The following is an 11,370-nucleotide window of genomic DNA, read 5'->3' as shown; positions in this document are numbered from 1 at the left end:
TTTTTATAAAACTTTGAGAGGATAGCACAGTAAAATAGTGTGTGTAAAATTTTGGCAAGCAAAATTTTCTTATTTCAGAGGTTACAAGTTGGAAAAAGATTGATGAGGATCGAGTAAAAGATTTTTGAAAATTTCGGGTGATATTTGAGCAACAGTGTCACGAGGTAATGAAAACTATTGAATTTAAATGTGGTTGATGACTATTTGTAGGGCATAAGTCCTTCGACCAAAAATGTTTAAGTGTGAAGTTGTTGCTTATAAGTGAGATACGAATAGGAGAGTATGAGGATGAGAATTAACCACCCATTGATTTTGGAAAATTTCGAACTGGTATAACTAATATCGAAGTAAGAAGGATGATGTTGTGATTATCAGCAAATAAGAAATCTCTCAGAATAAGTTAGGATTTAGAGTCGCGTAAGAATGAGTATCAAATAAGATTCTTGGGTAGTCTTTAATATAGAATTTGAATTGCTGAAGTGACGGGATACAATTTCCTTTATGTATCGTTGTGCAATTTTTTCCATTGTATCGGTTTCTTTAATGGCTAGAAGTGAGCAGATTTGGTGAGACGGTCAACAATAACCCAGATAGTGTCATAACCGCTTACCGTTTTCGATAGCTTCGTGATGAAATCCATTGTTATTCCTTCCCATTTCCATTGTGGGATTTCAGGTTGTTGAAATAACCCAGATGGCTTTTGGTGTTCGGCTTTGACCTTGGAACAAGTCAGAAACTTCCCAACATAAGTAGTAATGTCCTTTCTAAGGTTCGGCCACCAATATTGTTCCTTGAGATCGTGGTACATCTTACCAGCTCCGGGATGAATCGAATACGGTGACTTATGGGTCTCGTCTAGAATAAGGCCTCGTAAATCCTCACAACTAGGTACCCAAATTCTTCTGGCGAAATATCGGAGTCCGGTCTCTTTAACCTCGAATCGAGAGACGAGAATGTTCGAGCGTTCATGAGAAATATTCTCCTCAGTGTCCAATTTCTTCACATGTGCCAAAATAGAAAAACGCCCTTTTCTCATGACTTTTTGTGCCTCATGCAACTAATAAGGTTCAGCTTCAGGTTACTTCTCTCCCCGTAAACTATTAATGGCTCACCATTCTCGCGAAATATACGAATAATCTTCTCACTATAAATAACTTTCCCTTTCATCCTTGAAAGCCAGTCCATTCCAACTATTACATCAAAGCTTCCTAACTTGATGAGTATTAGGTTAATCTTAAAGTCCATTCCAACCATTACATCAAGCTTCCCAAATTGATGGGTGTTAGGTTAATCTTAAGGTTCATTTCAACCAAATCTTATTATACTACCATGAAAAATTCTATCAATCTTCTCAAATAACATCTGCTTATGCGTAGGTAACTAATCCTTTCCAACTAAAACTTTAAAACTTCTAAGTTTTGTTGACATGATGTCATCTCCAAATGACCCACCAGTTAATTTTTAGGTACTACCTTAAATTATTCCTCTATCTCTGCCAGCTTACTATTAGCTTGTCTTATAGAATACTTAACTCTCATGGTTGTTAATGGCTTATTAGTCATAACACTAAGGTTCTTAGATATAAGGTTTCTATCGCTCTAGTATGAAACAACTTCGAGACAATAAAACGTCGTGACGAAATGTACCCTAACTAAAATCAGGATCCATGCGAGTCTCCATAGCTGAGATAACGATTGCTCTACAGTAAGTAAGTCCAAAGTTTTCCTATTTGAGAACTTTTCCCTTAAGTGTCCAGGGTGTCTATATCTATAACAAATTTTTAGGTTATTAATTCTACAATCAAGGCCCTCCTTGTACAGTATCTGGGCTAAGTGGTTATTCTTTTCCTACCTCTAACATACCATAATGCGTATATTCAAATGATTCCTACCAAAATTTTATTTTAATCACTTCAAATTCCTTATGTAGTAACATTGGAACTTCTGCATGATTTACTTCAATATAATCACGCTGGCCGGGTGTTATTATATTGTACTAAATAGTACGTTCATTCCAATATCACTCTATATGCCAAGTTCTACTCAATTTCATCTAACGGTGTTTTATCTATGCTATCTCAAAACAAAATCTACATAATTAATCTCACAGCTTCTCGGTGTGAGTGTGTAGGTTCCATAGGTCATACATCAATGCCTAAATGTCCCGAAATTTTCTTCAAAATGTTCGGGTTCAGGTAATGTCGTTAGGTTTCTTTCTAGAAATTCAATCTGGGTCTCGTGTCGAGTTATGCGTGTAGCACGTAGTAATACGATATATCTTGAGGCGACTCTCAAGTCTTTGGGTACAGCTGAGCATCAGTGGAAGACACTATGACCTTGTGAAAGGAGATGCCTTCCCGACTTCTCCAATGCCTAAGAGTGTTAGGGACCTAAGTCCAGAAGTGTCGTTAGATCGTCGAGTAGTGGTGAAGGATGAAAGAGATAAGTGACGGTCATGAAAGCGTAAGGGATACGGGTCAACTTGCGAAAATTGAACATCCTTCTAATGTTCATACGTTGTACGTGGCTAATTAGGGTGAACTCAGGGGGTGGGGTGAGGTGCGGTTACTCCGACAAGTCCTCACATATCTCCTCCTCCGAGGATCAACTTTAGTGGGCGTGTAATTCGAGGGGTACTCTTCCTAGATGCGTGAAGTAATGTTTCGATCTCTGGAACGGTGGAACGGTAGTAACAGGTGGATTACATTACTAGTTTTTAGGGTTAGATAAATGGAAAAAGGGTTCAGAAAAACATCTGAACTAGGAAAGATAAATTTTCCAAGTCGGTACAGCGAATAGCAGACATGTAGCAAGAAACAGCATCAACAATAACCTAGGTAGTCTATTGCAGTACACAAAACTGTAGTAGATAGTAGTGTCATGCAGTAGTATCAGGTAACCAGTAGCATGCAGTAGTAATAAGCAGTAACATGCAGTAATATATAACATTAGCATGCAGCAGTTTCGCAGAAACAAGTAAACGAGCAAGTTGTAGATTAGTCCTATTAGTGAATCCTACTCGAGTCAGTCAAGACACACTAATGCAACCTAATTCCCTACAACCAATGCTCTGATACCAAATGTGACGCCCCGTACAAAATCAACGTATACAGATCATCAACAACAGGATCTTTACACGGTTACAACACTATATGCTGTTTTAAAACCAGTTTTGCATTCATGAAAAGGTAACGTTTTTACCAACGTCAAATGTTTTACAAAAGATGATGTCTTTACCAACGTCAAATGTTTTACAAAAGATGACGTCTTTACCAACGTCAAATGTTTTACAAGGATAACGTGTTTCTACGAATAGAAAGCATTAACATAAGTACGTGACACAAAGGTCATTACAAAGTCATTGTTCAAATGTAACAAAAGTTGTGAATGCAAAGAAATAAAAGTTCCATGATTGAGACATCTCTAAATAATGCAGCGAAAGTCTAACACAGTGAGTCTGTAACAGCAAGTCTATAACACCAAGACTAAAACAGCAAGTCTAACAGCGGAAGTAACAACGTCTAAGCACCTGAGAAATACATGCTTTAAAAAGTCAACACGAATGTTGGTGAGCTATAGTTTTTATAAACAACGATATAATGTAGACCACGAGATTTCGTATTCAAAACAGTATGAAAAGTATATACTTGTCCGTGGTCACCCGGTAACTAACTTAACAAAGTAATATAAATATCACTCCCTAAAAGTACACTTGGCGAGTGTGTATGTTCTCGAATTATTAAACACCCATTAAATGCTAGCGCAACTAGCCAGAGTGGGGATGTCAAACCCTATGGATCCATATCTAAGATTCGCGTCTACCGGTTCAAAAACCAATAGTTAAACGTTACCGAGCTAAGTGAAAAATTTGTGCCGTTATATCACCCACACATATATAAAGTTTAAGTACTCGTGTCTAGTATGTAAAACGTAAAAAGCGCATGTATTCTCAGTCCCAAAAATAGTAAAGTAGAAAGGGAGCTATAACTCACAGTGAATGTGCGGTAAAAGACGATATGAAAAGTATGCAAGTAGTAAGTCTGTCCGAAAGGTCCTCAACCTAAGTCAAAGGTTACTAAGTCAGTAAATCGTCCCCAAAAGTTTAAAAGTGAATAAATTAAGTCTTAAGTATCATCATCATCATCATTCGTAAAAGATAAAGTAAGTTTTCAACAAGAATAGAGGTCGAAACAAAGGGCTGACTTCGGACAGCTTCTACGACCTCTATACAAACTGAAAAGACGCGCGGCCAGTGGCCAAGGCTCCGTATGTGAGTCTTCTTACTGCTTTTAAATTTTCAGATCCTAACTCGATGTCGTTTGACTGTGGCGACGGTTCAAGCGCGAGTAGGTCAGAAATTTTAGCACGTCGTTATAAAGGCGTAGTGATTTTTGGAAGGCTATAAATCCTAAACCGTATATCGAATTTAGGTGAGTCTTAAACGAAAAGTCATCTACTCGAACCGAACTATCTGGAAATAAACTTTCCAGAAGCCCCAGGAGTCTGATCAGACCCTGAAAAACAGAAAACAAATGCTCCGGTGGCTTTCTTGGTGCTTGATGCTTATCACGGTTCTCATCCTTGATGCGTATAAGCCTCAAGTGTACAACTCTTTTGATGTTTTAGCATCACTTTGACCAAGTTTCAACCATCAACACACCATGTAAAGACTAAGGAGAAATACAACTCACTTAAGAGTTTTAGATGGATGATGAACCAAGGTTACATCATGTTCTTAGTCTCAACACAAATACAAGTTCTAAAATTTAAGGCTACAAACTTTGATTCAATCAAACAAGCAAGACCTTAAGTTACATAAATTTGATCAAACAAAGTAATGAAACCCTAAGCTAGAAAGCTTGGATCCTAACAATAATTATGAGATTTCAAAGCTAGAAAGCTTGAATCTTTTATGTCCTTGAAGATCTTTAAAGCAAAAAGCTAGATCTTCAAGTTTCATGAAAATCATAAACACAAATTTTGATCTTTTAACAAAAATAAAGTGATATTAAGCTACAAAACTTAGATCCAATAAAGTAATAAAGATCCAAAGCTCGAAAGCTTGAATCTTTTATGTTCTTGAAGATCTTTAAAGCAAAAAGCTAGATCTTCAAGTTTCATGAAGATCATAAACACAAGTTTTGATCTTTTAACAAAAATAAAGTGATCTTAAGCTATAAAGCTTAGATCCATCAAAGTAATGAAGATCCAAAGCTAGAAAGCTTGAATCTTTCATGTTCTTGAAGGATACAAATCAAAGTTTGAATCTACAAGATATAACAAGATCAAAAAGCTAAAAAGTTTGATCTTATGATGATGATGATGATGATGATGATGATGATGTCGTGATTAAGAAGAAAAAGAGAAGAAGAAGAAAATTCAAAAACTTACAATTTTAGTGTGAGAAAGACTAGAGAGAAAATTAGAGAGCAAGTGTGTGTAAAATGAGAATGAAATGAAGTGTGAAATGAAGGATGAGGTTTGATATTTATAGTAGTGGAGGTGGTGGTGGGTGTCTCCAAACCGTAGGCATCATGGGGACAAGGGGGGATAACTTTTTGCTTTTTGCATGGTAGTGGTACAAAGGTGGTGCTTGTTGTTGGGATCCCATGTAACATGTGTATTAATAACTAACAAAAATGCTAGTATGTTGGCTCACCTAAATGGATTTTTGTCTTACATTTTAATGGGTCATAATTCCATTAAAATTAGGCTAACTTAAAAGTCCATTAGCTAGAGTAGGGTGGGCTTAAGTCCATTAAGGTAGAAAAGTCCAATAAGACTAACTAGTGTGCATTAGTAAATTACTAAGCGTAATTAAGCAACCAATAGGCCAAGTAATTGTCATTAATAAATAATAATTAGTATTACGTAGTCATAATATTCCCATTTATGACAAAAGTTTAACGTGTACAAAGTACATAGCTCGTTCTAAACGTCAAGTGACACTAACGGTCATAAAAGCATTCGGGGATCAAGTTAAGTGATTAAGCACTTAATAACACGCTGTAACGTATTAACGAAAGTCATTAATCATGAATAAAGATCCCAGAGCATAAACTAGCTCAGTACGCACATATACGCAGATTCGTGAAAGTATAGAGCACAAAAATATGAGTCGAAAAAGTCGGGTCGTTACACCTTTTTTCTTCATGTAAAGTGTTTGTAACTTCCTGATCTTGTTTTTTTTTTCCTGTATGATTTTTGATCATAGTTTTAGTATGCCCTCCATGCAATATGCTCTGTAATGTTTGAAATTTCCTGATCATAGTAATGAAATTTTCTACCTTTAAAAAAAAAAAAAAATTTATAGTTCGCGATTTCTTCCTTATTAAATACAAATATGGCTTTATATATAACAAAAAAGGCATATCAAGCGGTTCTTGAAACCCTTTCCACCTTTATTTTATTTTATTTTCAACATTTTTGTTTAATATCTAAAAATTTTATAAACATAAAAATAGAAAATATTTATAATATGAATTTTGTAAGTTTAACAACTTTTATAACCTTTTTCATTTTATGTAAGTAAGTTGAGTATTTTTTTTTTTCATTTGTCTTTTACCTACGTCACTTAGTGTGTGTATATATATATATATATATATATATATATATATATATATATATATATATATATAGTCAAAAGTTCAAACGAGAACTACAAAAAAGACGAGAAATGCGAGAACTTTCTATTTATAAAGATTTTCACATGTAGCTAGATTGAATCACTCATAAATGTTGTTGGAAAGTAAAAATGGACATAAAGTAGTTTGAAAAAACTTATATTTTACCTATATAATCAAATATATAGTTTATCGTTCACATGTGCATATTTATTTCTGAACATGCGAACAGTTTCATATAATTAACAATATTACATGTAATTTGTGGTAATGAGCGAAAAAAGTGTAGATATAATTGTATCGAATGATTAGAATATTTAAAAACCGTTGACTGAATTTCCAAAACATAATGATTATCATTCAATAACTAGTAAAAATACTCAACAATTATCAGACAATACAAAAAACTAAAACCTGATCGTGCAGTAAGTAAATTGACCAGTTCGTTTTACGGGGAGCAATAGTTTTGAGAATTTTAAATTAATAATAATCCTAAATAAATTGGGGAGTTAAGAATTTTAAACTTAAAAACGCAAAAATTAAGAAAACAAGAATTCAGAGGGAATAAAATTATCCACTTAGAATCAATTCCATAGGATCTGAATTGCTTTTAGTAAAACCGTTATAATAATTGATTTTGCAATTCGCAAGATAAGCTAGTTTCCTACACTTAGATTCTAATTTTATCATGTAAGTGTAAGTTAATAATACTAGTTTCCCACACGCTTCTTAAGAACACAATCAATCAAATTTAATTACTCAAGATGATAATTCAATTGAAAGATAGATTGGTGTCCATTTTTAGCTTCACAATTACCTACTTAATCGATGATTTAATTAATAACATCTAATTACACTGGTGTCACGCATGCAATTCAACAAATCTAATTATGTTTCAATAACCTAGATAAGTTAATCAATTTCATTAACTACCGTTAATTCAATTAACAAACGTGTAATTAAATGGATCAATCTATGTGAATAATAATGAATCATGGATCAAGAGCAATTTTTCAATTATATAAAACATAAAGATAACAATCTATCACCTAGGTTAAATCATCGAAATGGATACTTGAATAAATTAGCTACTCATAATGCTAGAGATAGATAAAGACAAGGATAAACATAATTAACCATTGTATTAATCAAATGATAAAGGTGAAAGTTACCAATGATCAGTGGTAGTTACAATTGCAATCCAGGTGCTAAAATCCAAGTTCAAGAATGAGAAAACCTTAAAAATTCGTAAGTGCAGCTCCAGAATTCGTAATGTGAAACCTATTCCTAAAGATGAAGCTTAAATATAGTATTTATAGGTAAAATTCGAGCTCCTGGCAGGGGCGATTTTATTAAGGGACCGGGGGGGCACCCGCCCCCAATCGATTTTGAAATTTTAGTGAAATGTTTTTGGATTTTTCAACTTTGCCCCGGTGAATTTTTTTTATTTCCCCATAACCTATATATTTTGCCTCAAAACCTTCAAATTTTGTCCTAAATTCTCCAAATTTTGCCCCCCAAAACTTTCGATTTTTGCCCACAAACCTCCATTTTTGCCTAAAAACCTCCATTTTTTACCTTAAAAAGTTGCTACGGTTTTAAAAAAAATTTCGCCCCCGGTGAAAAAAAATCCTGGTTCCGCCAGTGGCTCCTGGATCGCTAAATCTCGCATTTTGCAAGCCATCCTCGCGTTTTGTGAGGTATTGAAAAGTGAGAACATAACTGAAACATGAAAAACCAACCAGAACCTAAAAACATGCAAAATCTCGCGTGTTGGACCAAATTCTCGCGTTCTGAGAGAGATCTCGCGTTTTGCGAGCCCCCTCCCCCGCATTTTGCGAGGTCCTTCAACTAACATAAAACTTTAGACTTGTAGAGCTTTGAGTTACGAATGTCTGAGCTTTTGATTCACCTACATCCGAGTCCGTATGCCCAAGTTATGGCCAAAACAGTGAAAACGCGCGAACCATAATCTAAACCTTCTTCAACTCTCATCTTTTTAGCTCCAAAACCTCATCTTTTCTAACAAATACCATCAACACTTTCCTTGACTATAAATCTCTGTTTCAATCTTATAAGAACTCGAGAATCTTCAAGAAACGAACAAAACGATATAAACGAGAACCGATATCGCATCTAAAAATATGTATAAATTGGGCATTATCAAAACTCCTCACACACCATCGCGCAATGCGTACTCAGTGTGCTTTGGGTTAAATCGAGTGGCTTACGGCATGCACTTTGTCACCACAAACGAACTCTGGAGAAAAACTCCCCACAAAGATTCGAACCTGCACCGATATGATTTTTTCACGGATACAGACCCGTAACAACATGAGGCTTTTTGCCACTCTGCTACTAGCTCGATGACTGAATGTTTAAACTATTGATGTGTATATCAGTACCAGATCCAATTATACAACAAAACATTAAACTAAACGCAAACTATCGACTACTCGTGTATTCGTCGCAATGGGAGGACCCTAAATACTACGTAGTAGTACATACAATCTATAATACTCTTATGGAAAAATCATACTCTAAATACTATAATTTCAACTTTTAGAAAAGTAAATAAAAGATGGAATGACACTTCTATTGGAAAGGTTTTTGGTACAAAAGTAGTGTCATTCTAGTTTCTTACATACGAACTTACCATAGACTACAGCTATATCACGCAGGTGTACTTATCCCCTAGTAAAAAATTTAATTACCGAAATCTAAAATCTAAAATTAGTAAAATCTAAATTAATTAAATACAGCATTAAACTGAAACTAAAGTAACGACTATTCACAATGAACAAATTTACTAGCCATCATGTAAATGTTTTCCTTACAAAATTCAACACCCAGATGATAATAATAGCAATTTATAGGGTGGTTTAGCCAAACCCTTATAATCTAACAAAAGGGGAAAATTAAAAACTACTAAAGTTACAAACCTTAAAAAATTAACATAAACATCACAATAATCTAGATTGAGCCGTTCCCGCCAATATCACCACTACCGCAGCCGGCGCTGCCGGCTCCGCCGTCACCCTTACCCCTACTTACAACATCATCTCAAGAAAAATGACGAAAATGCCCTTCTATGCCGCTTGCCACCACCAACTTTACCCCAAAGTAACTGTTCTTCATATTGCAATATTTCAACTGAACTAACGAAAATGCCCTTGTGACCATTCCGCCGTCCGCATCTTCAAATGACTAAAATACCCTTGTCACGTAAACCTTCACCATCACTGTCACACTTCCCCCGTGTGTGGGTGACCCCGCACCCCAATACCACAATCTATTTCATGAAAAAACCACCCCAAAAAAATGTTTCAAATTTCTCTCCTCCTTGGAACAAGGTAATTTTTCCTGTAGATTATTATGAATATTTTTTTATTTTACTTAAAAAAAACTCTCTTGTTTTTCTAAGTAGAAAAATCAAAAAGTTATTGAGTAAGAAATCGATAAAATCGAGAAGAGAAGAAAAAGAAATACGGAGTAATAAGATGTAAGATGGTTGAATAATAAGGAGAGGATGGTTTTAAAGGGGTGATGGGTATTTTTGTCTTATCTTGAAAAGCCCCACACAAGAAAGTGAACTGTGCTTGATGCATTTAAAGTAACTTACACTTCACCACCTCCAACTTTAAAATTTCTACTCTTTACTCTCTTAGAGTCTTAGTTATATTGAAGAAGATTAGTACTGTAGTAGTATAGTAGTATTTTTACTTTTTTTAATTAACTTCAGTAATCCCTTAGTATAAGATTTCTTTTGACAAAAAACTGAACTTTATAAAAAAAAGAATGAACACTTAATTAAACGACGAATGCCCAAACAAAATACAAATAAGGAAAGGAGAACTCAACCTAACCTAACAAGACAATCTATTAAAAATTATACGATTCAACCTAACCTACAATAATTCATAAACTTAATTACAATCAAGCATGACCCTAACAAACCTATAAGAACCTAAAAAAAGCTTCTACCAAAAAACGAAACTCGAACAAGATGAAATGAACTCTTAAAATAAAAGAGAACTTTAAGAAGATTAGCATATTAACATTGATTTGTAACTCAACTAGTAGTGGTGTATGTCTCTCTTAACGAGAGGTCAGGAGTTCGACTCTGCTGGGCTGCAACATTGCCCTTAATGTTATTCTTGACCTGAAGTATCCACCAAGTCGCCTTTCACTTAGTGCGAGGGCAGCGAGGATGGGGTTTTACTGATCATGTCATCGGATTGATCCGGGTTTCCTCCAGGGCAGTAGTTACGGGCGGGTTATGCAACTACGCGAGATAAACGTGTTCAAAAAAAGAAGATTAGCATATTAAATTTTTTAACTCCAACAATCGCTTACCTAAAAGTTACAACGACGTTATTAGATAGCTCCACCCAATCAAACCTACAATAATCCATTAATATTGAATTGTTTAAACTTAAACGGAGACCTAATTACAATTCCATCAAAACACAAGGGGGTTTGTTTGCAATATCTTTGAGAATGTTCTTTTTCCTGTTAAAGAGAAACTTTAGGTGGAGGTGTTTGGCTAAATGAAACCAACAAGTCATTTCTCCTTTTTACCCTTCCTTCTCTTTGGGCAATGTGTCATTTTATTTTACCCACTTTTACAGTTTTACTTGCCCCACAACTTATTTTGCTAGATTTGCTCCAAGGCAAACTTCCATGTGTTTTGTCCTTTTCTTCCACCTCATGTTTTTAGTCCTCGCAATCTCTATTTTACCGTTTCG

Source organism: Rutidosis leptorrhynchoides, chromosome 2, assembly GCF_046630445.1.
Source record: "Rutidosis leptorrhynchoides isolate AG116_Rl617_1_P2 chromosome 2, CSIRO_AGI_Rlap_v1, whole genome shotgun sequence".
Lineage (NCBI taxonomy): Eukaryota > Viridiplantae > Streptophyta > Magnoliopsida > Asterales > Asteraceae > Rutidosis > Rutidosis leptorrhynchoides.
The sequence above is the reverse complement of the archived record's forward strand: the minus strand, read 5'-3'. Positions refer to the sequence as shown.